Source organism: Columba livia, chromosome 1, assembly GCF_036013475.1.
Source record: "Columba livia isolate bColLiv1 breed racing homer chromosome 1, bColLiv1.pat.W.v2, whole genome shotgun sequence".
Taxonomy (NCBI): domain Eukaryota; kingdom Metazoa; phylum Chordata; class Aves; order Columbiformes; family Columbidae; genus Columba; species Columba livia.
In genome coordinates, this window is record NC_088602.1 from 51,356,577 (window position 1) to 51,372,412 (window position 15,836).

Sequence of the window (15,836 nt, forward strand, 5' to 3'; positions counted from 1 at the left end):
CTGTAGATGTGACCTTAATCCTGACAGCAAAAAGACATTTTCAGGATATTCCTAATCTCAGTGTTGCCTTTTTTCAATGTGAGCAATTCAGTATGCTGATCCTCACACAATCAACTTTCAAACATAGTACTCATCTACTACATCACTCAGAACTACTATTTAGACGCATAGACAAATTTCTCATAAATATTACAACATTCATTATCTAAGTAACTATTTTTAAGTACCTGTCTCCTATTGTAGAATACAAAACCCTTGCAATCCCTTTCTGTATATAGTGTGTGTCAACATGCACTTGCAGCCCAAAAAGCTGACTGAGCTCTTGATCACTACCTGTGAGAAATCAGGTAAGGAAAGCAATATAGCCACATGGTTGAGTAAAGACCTTCTGGTCAAACTAAAGGGCAAGAAGGAAATGCGTAGGTGGTAGAAGCAAGGACAGGTATCTTGGGAAGACTATAGGGACTCTGCCTAGTTGTGCAGAGATAGGGTCAGGAAGGCCAAGGAACAGCTGGAGCTGAACTTGGCAAGGGATGCAAAGAATAACAAGAAGGACTTCTACAGGTATGTCAGTCAGAAAAGGAACATCAAAGAGAGTGTACCCCCCTGCTGAACATGACTAGCAAACTGGTAACAACAGAGGAGGAGAAGGCTGAGATACTCAACAACTTTTTTGCCTCAGTTTTCACTGGCAAGCTCTCTTCCCATGTCTCGAGCAGATGGACTGCAAGACAATGCGATGTGCCCTTGTGGCCAAGAAAGCCAGTGGTGTCCTGGGGTACATTAGGAAGAGTGTGGCCAGCAGGTCAAGGGAGGCTATCCTCGCCTCTACTCGGCCCTGGTGAAGCTGCATCTGCAGTATTGTGTCTAGTTCTAGGCTCCCCAGTTCAGAAAGACAAAGGAACTACTGTATAGAGTCCATCTTGGGGTGACAAAGATGATTAGGGGACTGGAGCATGTTTCTTATGAGGAAAGGCTGAGAGCTGGGTCTGTTCAGCCTGGAGAAGATAAGACTGAGAGGGGATCTTATAAATATCTCAAGGGTGGGTGTCAAGAGGATGGGGCCAGACTCTTCAGTGATGCCCAATGACAGGAAAAAAGGGCAACAGGCACAAACTGAAACACAGGAAATTCCATCTGAATATTAGGAGAAACTTCTTTACTTTGAGTATGACAGAGCACTGGAACAGGCTGCCCAGAGAGCCTGTGGAGACTCCTTCTCTGGAGATATTAAAAAAACACTTGGACACGTTCCTGTGCAAGCTGCTTCAGGTGCACCTGTTTTAGCAGGGCAGTTGGACTAGATGACCTCCAGAGACCACTTCCAACCTCAGACATTCTGTGATACAGGCTGGGAGAGCAAAGTTCCTCCCACTGTAAGACCAGAGACCACCTGAGGAACATACACATTCATAAGTCTATGGGACCTGATAGGATGCATCCCAGAGTCCTGAGGGAATTGTTTGATGTAGTTGCCAAGCCACTTTCCATGGTATTTGAGAAGCCATGGCTGTCAGGTGAAGTCCCCAGTGGCTGGAAAAGGGAAACATTGCACCCATTTTTAAAAAGGATAGAAAAGATGATGCCAGGAACAACCATGTGATAGCTTCACCTCTGTGCCTGGGAAGATCATGGAACAGATCCTCCTAGAAGCTATATTAAGGCACATAGAGGACAGTGAGATTATTTCTGGCAGCCAATGGTAAGTCTTGCCTGACTGACCTAGTTGCTTTCTATGATGGAGTGACTACATCAGTGGACAAGGGAAAAGCTATGGATGTCATCGGTCTGGATTTCTGTAATGTCTTCAACATGGTCCCCTATCACATCCTTCTCCCTAAATTGGAGAGAGGTAGTTTTGATGGATAAACTATTTGGTGAATAAGAAGTTGACTGGAAGGTTGTATCCAGAGAGTAGTGGTCAATGGCTCCACAAAAATGATCAGAGAGATGGAACACTTCTGCTATGAAGAAAGGCTGGAGAAGGCTCCAGGGACACTTTACTGTGGCATTTCAATACTTAAAAGGGGCTTATGACAAAGACGGGGACAGACTATTTAATGGGGCATGTTATGACAGGACACAGCATAATGGTTTTAAAATGAAATAAGGTAGATTTAAATTAGACATAAGGAAGATTTTTTTTTACTATGAGGGTGGTGAAACACTGGAAAAGGCTGCCCAGAGAGGCTGCAGATGCCCCATCCCCAGAAACATTCAAGATCAGGCTGGATGGGGCTCTGAGCAATCTGATCTAGTTGAATGTGTCCCTGCTCACTGCAGAGGGGTTGGACTATGCGACTTTTGAAGATCCCTTCCAACCTAAAACATTCTATGACTCTATGATTTTATGATTAATAGCTGATTGATTATTTGTTCATATTAGAAAGGAATTGCTAAAATACAGCTGACTTTTGATTTTGATTTTTTTTTTTTTATGTTACTGTTTCCTGTCATAATTGCGATGTAATCGGAAAGGACAAAGCTGCTACTTCCAAAACTATGAAAACTCAAAGTACTACAAAGGACAGCTGATAAGTCATAAACCCAGAGAATTTATCTTTGTAAAAAACAAAACAAAATAAAATAACAACAACAAAAAAAAACACAGAAGAAAATGTATATATCAACATTTTTAAAGCATATGCAAGTTCATATACTTGTGCTTTTATATATAATTATGTGTAACAGCATGAAAAGGGCAAAGTCTACATAAGAAATATTAGATCTGTAGCTTAATAATCTATCTTTAAAAGAAGACCAATATTTCAAGCATCTTTCACAGCATTTTATGCCTGCAATGTTTACATCTATTATAAACTACATAGCAAAGTACTTTTATCTAAAAAATATATTATGCTTATCAGAGTTTTATGTACTACAAACCTGAATTTTAACAGCAGTGGAACATCATTTAATATGTGCATTTAAGGGTTTCTATATTGGCTATCAGTATTGCTTTAGGAAGTTTTTTAAAAACTCAAAACTTTTTTTTTTAATGAAACATTTACTAGCCACTCCTTTAAACAATATGCCTCTGAATTCTGACAATAATTTTCTAAGTAGTATTCACCTTTGCACACTAAACTCACGTATTATCTCTGTTCTCTTAACAACAAAAAAATAATTCCTGCAAGTGAGAGATTAAAAGAATGTTTGTTATCTCACTTTAAAAAAAAAAAAAAATTAACTCTATAGATCCACTAAAAAAGAATACCTGATGTGATTTAGCAGTTTTTCCTTGTCCTAAATGTCAGTAGGTCCTATCTCCTACTTGTGTTCTAAATTTTATTCTGATTTTTATATTAAAAATTCATAGAAGCTGATTTTTGTATCAAAGGACACTGAAGTATATGTCAGCAAATCGGATTAATTCTCTTAAAATACAGTATGATTTACTTACTGAGTTGGAATATGAACAGATATAAATGACATGAGATATAAAGGTTGTTTTATTACACAGGAACCAAGAATATCTTTCTTACCATTAGTCAACCCAAGCTCACTGATAGAAGTAAGAGAAAAACTGAGTCTGGATCACTTTGTAGAAATTCAGTTACAACTATTGATTTGAAAGCCTGACATATTTTTCAAGCAAATGTTTTCTAGAATGGTGGTTTTTCCTCCCACTTCTCAAAGGTTCTCAGCATTTATAAAACTGTTCTGCCACTCATTAAGAAATGTCAATCACTATAAAAACAGTTGTGAGAATTATATTACTTGTGGCTTCATTAAATGTTATTTACAGATGTTTTGAAGGAAAGAGTCTTATTTCCTCTCAGTCTTCAGGAAAACAGAAGCTGTTTTTTTTAGTAAGGATAAAAGTTGGGTTACCAACAGGAGGAAAAAAGGAGGTTTTGACTGAATAAATTTAGTGTTGAATCAGGCACTTAAGCTTGAGACAGCAGGTTTCAGAGATATTTGTCATTAAAGGATTTTGCTATATCTGAGGAGAAACTATTTCTGACAGTTATGTTAGCAGCTAAGAGGATCATCCTTTCCTTATGGATAAGTACATCCATCCCTAGAATATTGTTCTCATACAGATACCAAAGTGCAAAAGTATCTGTTACAGTTTTTAAAAACTCAGTATTTATGAAAAAGAGAAAATATTTTGTGAGCTACAGATTCATTAAATATGGGAGTTGTTAGCAATGCTATTCTAGTTTAGTACTATCAGATGTTATTGAGATCACAGATAATGCACTTTCAGTAGTTATTGTCTTGCATTCAGGTTTCTTCAGCTCGAGTGGCACCTCTTGGTATCTGACATATGTTGCCGGTTTTGTATGTTTGCATTAGATTTTGTTCCTTGTCTACCCTGCATTGTCATCTAATATCACTTAACTGATTAAATAAAAGGGAAACAGTTCTGTTGTTAGTTGGGTTTGGGTTTTTTGTTTGTTTGTTTGTTGTTGGTTTTTTTTAGGGGGGGCTTTTTGTTTGTTTTGGGTTTTTTCGGTTTGGTTTGGTTGTGCGGTTTTTTGTTGTTGTTGGTTTGTTTTGTTTGGTTTGGGTTTTTTTGTTTGTTTTTTTGTTTGTTTGTTTGTTTGTTTAATAGAGACTCTTTAGCTTTCTAAGGTGTTATCTGCTTTTCCAGGAGCCTCAAGAGGTTAAGAAAATTTACGTCTTGTGTGTGGTAAAGAGCCATTCTTCAGAGAAGTCCATCAGTTCACCAGTTTGTTTCTTCTAACAAGAGAAAACGTTGAGTATTAGTCTTTATCTTGTTACATTAACTGCTGAAGTTATTGGCTAGCTTTTTTCACACTTCAATTCACATTAGCATTACTGATAGAGGTCTACTCTAAATATGCATATCTCTCTATATATAGATGTATATATGTATACACACAGAAATACATGTATACACACAAAAATATAGTGTATATTTAGGTATGCAATTGCTTGACTAATCTGGTCTCCTTCTATGACAACATAGTCCACTTAGTGGATGAGGGAAAGGCTGTGGATGTTCTTTACCTGGACTTCAGTGAAGCCTTTGACACTGTTTCCCACAGCATTCTCCTGGAGAAGCTGGCAGCTCATGGCGTGGATGGGTGTACTCTTTGATGGATAAAGAACTGGGTGGAAGGCCAGGTCAAAAGAGTTGTGGTGAATGGAGTCAAATCCAGTTGACGGCCAGTCACAAACTCAGTGGTTCAGATCCCAAAACTCTAGAGTGATGATTCAAAAAGCGCATCTTCCCACTCATACAAAGTGAGGACTCTCAAGGGTACCCAGAAGATTGCTTACCAATAAGGCAGTTGTCTCAGTCCTTGAGGAACTTAGATGGCCAGTCTAAGGAGGAGAGACTTCAACTGCAGACCCACTGCTCTGAGCAAGACCAACTCAAAGCAGGTCTCTAGCAAGTTCCATGTAGACCCTAGTTGAATCTGAGCTGTGGTCATTTATGGTAGTGCTCCAGAAACTTCTCTCAACCAAGGTGTTTCATTAGTCAAGGGCCCTGTCTGTCAACCAAGGGGCTTGTGCATGACCATAGTGGTCCATCATGCTAGAAGTTTCTCTTGCTTTCATGGGGTAGTGGAGAAGTGCACCTGCTACAGGTTTTATATAACATTATAAGGGTATTGGAATTGAAAGCAGTTGTATTTTTAAATTTCTCTTAGCAATGTAATTGTAGGTATTTGAAGACTTCAAATAATCACAAGTGTGAGAATAACATTAAAAAAAAGAAATGAGAGTGACACAAAGATAAATGATACAATGGATACATATCTAATTTCAAACAAAACAGTGTATACAAGTACTTCATAAAGAAACAATCTGTTCAATTAACAATAATTAGAGGAAAAATGAAATATGATTATCAAGTGCATTGAATGAAAAACATATTAATGGAATAAATTTGCTGCTCCTTGTTAACAGTGAGATCCTATTTAGAATGAAATATTCATAAATAAATGTATGAAAGGGAAATAAATCTGACAGAAGAACAGATTTACTCTCTACTCCAGCTGTTCATTAAAGAGATTTCAGATATGTATGATAGAAAATGAAAGTAGGTATTATTTGAACTTTTTGCCAAGTATTTTCTCTTCTTTACTTCTTGCAAGTCTTCTCCTTCTTTAAAATAAGAATATTATGATAATTGGTTATTTTTTAGATGACTAACGTATTCATGGCTTTTGAGTATAGACTTTCCCGTATGTAGACCTTAACTATTCCACACAGCCCTTCTTCCTGTCCTTGCAAAGCCTCTTCCATTCACTGTTCATTATCTAATAACACTGAAATAGTGCGTAACTCATTTATTGAATAGTGATCCTGATTGTGGTTTTTTGTTTGTGTCATTTTTTTCACATTTGGGGTTTTTTTCCTTTTCTTTTTCTTTTTTTCCCCTGTTGTTTTTGTGTTTGTTTGTTTGTTTTGTATTAAACATCACTTCCTCCACAAAAGAATGGTGGAGAAAATACTGCATCACAAGTACTTTAAAATTTCTCCACACAGTCAATGTCATGTACTCAAAAGGTCTCAAATGTCCAAGTCATCATTTTGAAATTAGCCCAGATGTTTTTTTTGAGCATGTTGCACACTTACTGCAAATGTCTATGCCGCTGCCCCAGGACTGTAAAACAGATTCAGAAGTCTTGTGCACAATTTATAAACTTTTGCACACGTGTATGCGCAATGCACAGGACTTTTGAGATGGCTGATATAGTTTAGTGCATTTGGATGCAAATTTAGTGGACAAACATTTAGTTTTTAAATATTAAATGCATAGTCTCTGAAATTAGGCAATATATTTGTAAGTGGGAGTTTCAAAGCATGGTCAGTCATTCAGTTGCTTAGTCTCTGTGTATATACATATATTTTTTTAAATGTAAACAATAATGACAACATTTAAAATTTAATGCATTTTTTTAAACATGAAGTTTTCATTGAAATAATTTATATCTAAAATAATTTTGAAGATTGCTTGTTCCTCACCTCAGTACATGATGAAGACCACTTGAGGTATTCCTGAACAGTTATACAATCTTTCTTGTTATATTGAATCACTATTAAGTATAACAAGTATGCTGTTCCCTCGTAACTACACCTGTTCAATTATTACATGCATTGTTCCACAGATTTTTTTTTTTAGCTGGTTGTGCTGTAATAGGAATACCTTATAACACTTTAAAAGTTCTATAATCTTCACCCTCTGGCATCAAACATACATTTTAATTTAGCCAGTTCTGGTTTTAAATATGAGGATATATACTTTTTTAAGTTTAGCTTAAACAAACATTTTTTACCATAATATCCAGCATGATGTCTATTTAAGTTGGATTCATAACTGTAAAATTACCTGAATATTGTGCTGATGATAAATGAGAAACATAGTTTCAGTATGTGTACTTATGTGCACTCTCTTGTGCCCAACTTAAAATTGCAGATTTTATATATTACTAAATTTATATAGAAAAAAACTTTCTTGATGCTCACCACCAAAAGTGAAGCATTTCTAACAGTGAATGATGACAGAAGTACTTTCCATAAAGATGAAGATACACCAACGACAATTTTAATATCTTTTTATGTCATATTTTGATATTACACTGAGGAGCAACTTATTTTACAAATAATTTTCAGGTAACAAGACATGAAGATATTGCAATCATAAACAGAGATCTCAAGCATGTCCTTGTATACATTAACTAACTTTTTGTTTTTCATTTGGAAAATAATTTAAAAAAAAGCTAAACTCTAGGGAGTTGTCATTAGACTTCCAAATAAAATGCTGACTTAATTGTGATTTTCCTGTTTATTGTGTTTCCAATAAAATATAATTAACATAAAACTAAAGTAAATTACTAATACTCATTTAATTATATTTCTGTGTGAATTTTAGATGAAATGCAGCACAATTGTAGCACAAAGCCAATACTACTGATAACTTCCTGCATTACAGTATACTCAGATTGCAATTTCAATTTAATTTTTATTTTTATTTAACTAAATAATGTAGTTGCACTGAATAAAGAATATAGTAATTGAACTGCTGCATCCAGTGTCTATTTGTCTGGTTCAAATTATATGAAAACTCGGAGAGGAAAAATACAAAGAAATATTTTTTTAAATCTTTCACATTAAACATTGAATGCAAGTTTTCTTTAATTTAATAATGAAATTTATTTATTTAATTATTTTAATTTATTTTATTTAATTAATTTAATTAATTTAATTAATTTAATTTAATAATGAAATGTTTTCTTTAATTTCTGTATAAGATAGATGAAGTCCATGATTACATGCATTTGCAGTAACTATAGCTGTACATATGATTGTATATCCATCATCTGAGTTCCCCAAAAATTCAGTTTTACAGATAAGCCACATATGTCTCTAACAAATACTCAGTTCTATAGAAATACATACAAATTAGGGGATGAGAAGCTGGAGAGCAGGGGGGTTTAGGTTGGGGGCTTAGGTTTGGGGGTTTAGGATGACAGCAAATCAAATACAACTCAACAGTGTGTCCTCACAGCCAAAAGGGTCAGCCATGTCCTGGGGTGCATGAAGCACAGCATCTCTGGCTGGTCAAGGGAGGTGATTGTCCCAGTCTACTCTGCCACTGGTGTCACTGCACCTCAAGTACTGTGTGCAGTTTTCAGTGCCTCAGTATAAGAACGTCATCAAACTATTAGAGTGTGTCCAGAGGAGGGTGACCAAGATGGTGAAAGGTCTCAAGGGCAAGACTTATGAGGAACAGCTGAGGTCACTTGGCTTGCTCAGCTTGGAGAAGGCTGAGGGGTGACCTCATCATAGTCTACAGCTTCCTCAAGGGAGGCAGTGGAGGGGGAGGTGATTATCTCTTCGGTGACCAGTGGTGGGACACAAGGAAATAGAATGAAGCTGCATCAGAAGAAGTTCAGATTGGACATGAGGATAAGTTTCATCACTGAGAGGGTGGTTGGTCACTGGAACAGGCTCCCCAGGGAAGTGGTCACATCACCAAGCCTGTCAGAGTTCAAGTAGCACCTGAGCAAAACTCATAGTTATATGGTCTAGTTTTAGGTAGTGCTGTGAAGAGCAGGGGGCTGGACTAGATGATCCTTGTGGGACCCTTCCAAACTTAAGGTATTCTATGGTTTTATGATTGTATCATGTGTGTGTGTGAAGTTAATGTCTACTCCTAAACTTTTTTAAAAATATATATAACCAGTGACTGGTCACTGGGACCTTATGATGAAAGTTAGACTTATTTCTGTACTGCTAAGAGACAGTCCTTTCTATGCCAAACTTCTCAAGGATTGAGTTCTTTAGAAGCAATCTGAGTTAGGGAGCTGTCTAACAAGTAATCAAGGTTAATTATTAGGGATACTGCACGAGAGTCCGTTCACTCTACATTCTTCATTTAGCAATATAGATGTATGAAATAAGATCACTGTAAGTCAGACATCTACTTTGATTTCAGGTTAGAGTATTAAGTGTTTCTAAGGGTGCCCATAACTGAGTGGGGCTGAGTCTTCTACAAGCCAACAGTTGTCTGCGTCTTCTTTTATTCCTAATAGTGTACAGCAGTAGGAATACATGACTGTTATGCTCCATTTGAAGCAAAGCTTATACATCATTGAAGTTACAGTTAGAGACTGAAGGTTTCAAGACTGAACTGGACAAAGATCTGAAAGACCTGCTCTGAATTCAGTGCTGGGCATGCGCTTGGACTAGGTGATCTCCTGAAGTCCTTTCCATCTTGAGTAATTCCATGATTCTGTTATACAACCATCTAAAAGAAAATACATATATTTGTGTATTGCTAGTTTATGCAATAATTTATTTTTAAAATGAGGTGGAATATAAGTGGAAAAATGTTATAATGAAAAACTCATGTAATTTGCAGACATAATTGACTGAATTCAGCATTTGTTATTACTTGTAATCAACAAAGTCGTTCATAGTTTAATGATGGTTTTATTTTGGAGGAAGCTTTAGTTTGTTATCTTCCAAAATAAATTAAAGGAAGAAGAAATATCTCAAAAAATTATCATATTTGATCATTCAGTGTAACATGGTGTATTGTATATTTCCATATTTATGTGTATATGTAATACATCTGCTATATTCACTACTTTAAATTATTTTGGTTAATGAGAAAATTCAAAATATAATGCACATTTAAACCTATAAAATCCAATAATAAAAAAAGAATAAAAGATAAGTGATATTTCAGAATCATAGCATTCATTTTTATATTGATGTGATGCAAGTGTTCATGGATCCCTTGAATCAGCACTAGCTGGAATACAGCCATGAATCCAACTCCTTCAATTTCACCTGTTTTTACTTCCTAAATAACTGTTCTGCTTTATTTTACTTTATTTAGACAAGAATGAATGAAATAGTTTCTTCAGTTAGTGTAAGATTAAACGTAAGATCAAATATAGCTAAGACAAAGTCTGGTTTAAAAGGTCAGACCAAACAAGCTACCTTATGTTTTTTTTTACATTTATTATTGCACCAATAGTCAGTAAGTTAATAGGTAATAGTCAGGTGGTAGGCAAATCTGATCTAGAAATGACAGCAGCTTCTGCCTTTGTGAAAGTTGTCTGTAACTCACAGACTTAGAAGTCACCTTCAAATGTCTCACCTTTTTCTTAGTTTTTTCATCTGCTTGCTTTATTATTCATCTTGTTTTATTTATTTTGAATTCCCATTCTGATCAAAAGACTAGCAAAGGCAATAGAGTGAAGATAAGGACATAAGAAAAAGGGCAGGACACAGGCAGAATGAGGAATCCTGGGATGGAGAATATTGGAGGAATGTTGGATGAAGGAATCTACACTATTTAAGCCAGGCAACTGTGCCCTGACTGTAGAGATACAAAAAAAGAGATTTTGACTAATTGATTTGTTTCATAAGACTGCAGATTGCTGACCGGGACTAACAAGCATATAGAATACTAAGGGGTTTTTCGAAGACACAGGGCTGGACCACAAGGGAGCTGCCAGAAGGAAGATGGAAGAGATGTGGCAAAAGATGTAGTGTCAGAAGATGTGGCAATATGTAAGGGTATGTGGAAGGAGAGAGCCTCTGCTCCTTCAAGGGTGTCTGGTCACTTTCAGTGCAAAAAGGAATAACAAGAAAGGAGGAAAACCATACACAAGAAGATAGAGAGACACAAATCTGACTGGGAAATCATAAGGGAGGGAGTGATGAGAACCAAACCTGGCCAAACTAATTTATAAGAGAGTGCCGAATGTGGGAATGTTTACTTCAGTAAGATTACCTGATTGACAACCTTGTCAAATGTGACATCAAGGAAAAGGGGAAAAACATAAACAAAATATTTGAACGCATAGACCTGACAGAAAAACATAATGGAGACAAAGACAAGAAAAACATTTGTCAGTCATGCTAATTGAAGTGTACAAATTGATCTTGCGGATCATTAAACTGCAGGCAAACCATGACTTTCAAACTGGTAAGGATGCAGGCCTGAGGTTTCGGCATGTTGGAGGGTCATTGGTGGGACTGTGCCAACTGATGAGACAATGTGCAGGGGAGGGGGGAGCAGGGAGGAACAAAAGTGGAACAGACAGAATGGGATATAAAAGGATCTGGTTGTGTATAAATTGTGGCTGGTCAGTACACTTGTCTGACCAAGCCTTTTGCCTGATCACTGCAGTCTGTCCTATCTTCTTCTTATATCCTTTCCTTTCATTTCCTTCACAGCAGTGGAAAAATATACTTCTGTGATATATTTTTGAACACATCATGTAAGAAAAGGAAAGAAACTGGGTAGTCCAACACACTTGCCAAAGAATGCTTCACCAACAAACCCGGGTTAATATGTTTATGGTTCCAAACTGATATACTTAACACAGAAGATTAACATAATTTTTTTTTTTTAATTCACTGATGTCTAAAATAGTGGTATTATTTTGAGTGACTGACCTAACTGATTTGAACAATATTACATAGACCTCTTTTCCGTATTCCAGACACAAATTTATCAGTATTAAACTGCAAATGCTGATAGAGCCTTGGCATTTTTTTCTGAATTTCCTGCAAATAAGAGATTTACAAGATGCTTTTTAAGATCAGCGAGATCTGTAGTGTTTTTTTCCAAAAAGCTGTTCTCTGAAAACTCCAGGGGGAAGACATCACATGGAAACATTTATGAAACTGTTCATTGATTTCTTTCTTGCAGGTAAAAGGCTCCACACTCACTTCCCTGCACTCCAATTCAAAGCATTATGCAGAAGAAACCTCAGGAATAAAAGGCTATTTTTTCTTTCCTCTCCCATCACCTGGGCATCATGGGGCAAGGTCTTTCAGACAGCACAGCCAAACCTTTCTCCTTTTGCTTACTCTGAATGCCCAGGCCCTGCTGCCTGTCCCTGGTGGAGGTTGGGTAGATGCCAAGATGTGGTCCTTTTTCCTTGTTCTTCAAAATTTATACAGAAGCCTCTGCTTGCTGCCCTCTGGGAAAATGTGACTAAGATTTCTCCAAACCCAGATTTCATCACCAGCCTAATCTGCAGTATCTTGTGCATTGAAAGAACACAGGGCAGTAATTTGGGTGACTGTAACTACTGATTCCAATACGTATCTTGCTATTACCAACCCACTTCAATTCTTCTTTCTTTATTATAAAGGCATTAGTGTTGATCCCCAAGATATTTCTGACAGGCTTTGAAATCTTTTGGGTCTAGCACCTACGTTCTCCCATTGCACCTGCTTTTATTTCTCTTTATACTGGAGCATGCTACAAGTCAGATTTTTCACCATGTGAAGGAAATGTCATCCACTTTGTAATATGCAGACTCTCATATGTTGATAACAGACTTCTTTAGTTCTTCAGAACTGATTGTGGCAACTCCATTTAGATGAAACTCTGTTTTAATATGTTTTCCAGACCCAACTTATGTTCCCATTGTCATCTTGCAGTTTGTCATAGCCAAAGATAGACAAAATTTTCTTTACCATTGAAAGGTGAGCAGCTAGAATAGTAACTTCCTTTTTAATAATCCTTTACATAGTTCTGCTGACCTTCCAGGATATTTGAAATAAGTTCCAGAGGAACTGTCCCATACACTAGCAGTTCTGGCTACCTGAAGTTTAAGATCCTTTAAGTAACATAATTTAACTTCTGTATAGGGTGAAAATTTCCATTGTCTCACAAATCAATGAATTCTTCTTCTTCATCTTAATTCTGATTTATTCAAATACACACACAGATACAAAACAACCTCACTCTCCCATTTCCTATGTATACCATTTCTTCTGTGATGATCATTAACTATTTTCTTTACAATTTTTAAATTATCTTTATGACTTTCCCCTGAATTACTGCAGCTTTAAGATAATGGTCAGTCTCACTGCATCTGCCCTTCACAATTTCTCACCTTGAAGAGGGAAGGCAAACTAGACACATGTCATCAAATATCATACTGATTGGGGGATTTGTGCTTCTATGATGACATCACAATGCAGAACTGGACATTTTCTTTATTGTTTCTCTTTTTTTCTTTGAGTTAAGCAATACCCTAATCTTGTTTTATGTAACCTTCTGAAAAACAAAGAGCACAAAGTATTCATTTTCACAAATTCTTGTTGTCTGGAAAGATAAAATACGACACAGTTTCTGTTTCAAACTCCTGTTGCTTCAGTTGCACTGTATTTCGTCATTTCCAAAAATTCTTCATGACTCCTATTTTCTTCAAGGCAAGGATTCTTAATTCTATGTTTTATGTGATTCGTCTTTGCTTTCTATATTATATTGCTGAGGAAAACTATTAATAGCATGTTTCTATTTAGGGACTTGAGTATGTTAATTTCTCCTGTGTCACGATTAACCTCTTTTTGTCCCTTTAGACTTACAACTAACATTTTTTTTTTTTTCTTATAATCAATCTAGTGCAATAGCGGCTGACTGTCTCCTTCAAATTCTTGGATATGACAAAAATTTTGGCTCAGTTAAGTTACATTAACATTCTTCAAGTTTCAGATGCAGAAGTCAGGAAACTTAAGTATACCTACCTAAAAGTTGAATGTCTATGCTGAGTTATTTATCCAGACTATTTAGACATAAAAAACCTATAATACCATTTGACCTAGAAACAGTAAAAAGAGAACAGAAAATCATACAATATGAATCCTAGCCCTGTGATGGAATCTAACCTGTTAGATCTCACAAGGAGAGTAGGACATAAATCAAGCCCTTGGTGACTGTGTAAAGTAAAAAAAAAAAATAAAATGTGCTGCTATGATAACTGTGGAAGTGCAGCTATAGTTCCTTAGCCATTTAGAACTGTTTTTGACAATTGTTAAAAATATGATCGCCACTGGTATTATCAACTTATCTACCTAAGATATGCAAAAGATATACTGGATAGTTATTTCAGAAGTGTTTCATTTTAGCAGATAGTACCTCACTTCGTCTTTTCCTGCAGGTACCAACATTGCTGATCTACTCAGCATTGGTTATGTCTCCACATTTTCAGTATATAAGAGAACTCAAATGGTGTATTGTGTTTGCATGGCAAGGTTTTGGTACCTAGTGGGGAGCTAAAAGGGTGGTTTCTGTGAGAAGATGTCAGAGCTTCCCCCATGTCTGATAGAGTCAGTGCCAGCCAGCTCCAGGATGGACTTGCCACTGGCCAAAGCTGAGCCCATCAGCAATGGTGGTAGTGTCTCTGTGATAATATGTTTAAAAATGGGGGAAAATCCTGTCACTCTACAGCAGCCAGGAGAGAAGTATGAGAATATGAGTGAAAAACAATTATGCAGACACCAAGTTCAGCAAAAAAAGAAGAGGATGGAGATCCTCCAGGCATTGGAGCAGAGACTCCCCTGTAGCCCATGGTGAAGATGATGGTGAAGCACTCTGTCTTCCTGCAGCCCATGGAGGTCCACAGTGGAGCAGGTGGATGCATCTAAAGTAGGCTGAGACCCTGTGAGAAGCCTGCAGTGGATCAGGTTCCTGGTACAACCTGTGGCCTCATGGAGAGGAGTCTGCCTTGGCACAGGTCTTCTGGCAGGAACTTCGACCCTGTGGGGGACCCATGCTGAAGCTGCTCACTTTTGAAGGACTGGACCCTGTGGGAAGGACCCACGTTGGAAAAGTTTGTGGAAGACTGTCTCCTATGCATGGTATCCCATGCTGGAGCAGGTGAGGAGTGTGAGAAGGAAGGTGCAGCAAAGACAAGATGTGATGAACTGACCACAGGTCCCATTCGCCATCCCCCTGCACTGGTCGCAGGGAGGAGGTAAAGAATTTGGCAATGAAGTCGAGCCTGGGAAGAAGCAAGAGGTGGAGGGAAGCTGTTTTAAGATTTCTTTTTACTTCTCATTATCCTGTCCTGACTTCTGATTGGCAATAAATCAATTAATTTCCTCAAGTGAAGTCTTTTTTGTCTGTGGTGGTAATTGCTGAGTGATCCCCCTCTCTCTATCTCATCTGATGAGCCTTTTGTCATATTTTCTTCCCCCTGTCCAGCTGAGGAGCAGGAATGGTAGAGTGGCTTGGTAGACACCTGGAATCTGGACAAGATCAACTCACCACACGTGGAAACACCTTCTACTGCAGGGATTTCTCCAGATCATCTGTCCTGTCCCAGACATACATATAACTGAGTCCTTTTGTAAGAATCCCTGGTCAAATATTCAGCAAGGGAAGTAGTATTGCTATGTTTCATAGTTATTTGTTTGAACTGTTCTTCCTTTATTCCTATAATGATTCTTTGAGAACTTGGAATTCTACTATTTCTGTTGCATCTTCTGCCATTTTTCTTTATATGTTTAAGTAACCATGACACTGCAAACAGTTTTGCTGCTTCTAACATGAATATTGAAAAATATCCCATAAAAGCTAGTAGATAACTGCT

General features: G+C 37.0%; 1 long non-coding RNA gene across 2 annotated transcripts in view; it reads right to left on the reverse strand.

Moving 5' to 3' along the window:
• Positions 1-15,836, reverse strand: part of LOC110361215 (uncharacterized) — a 122,155-nt gene that overhangs the window by 24,961 nt on the left and 81,358 nt on the right. The gene's annotated exons all lie outside the window — the stretch shown is intronic.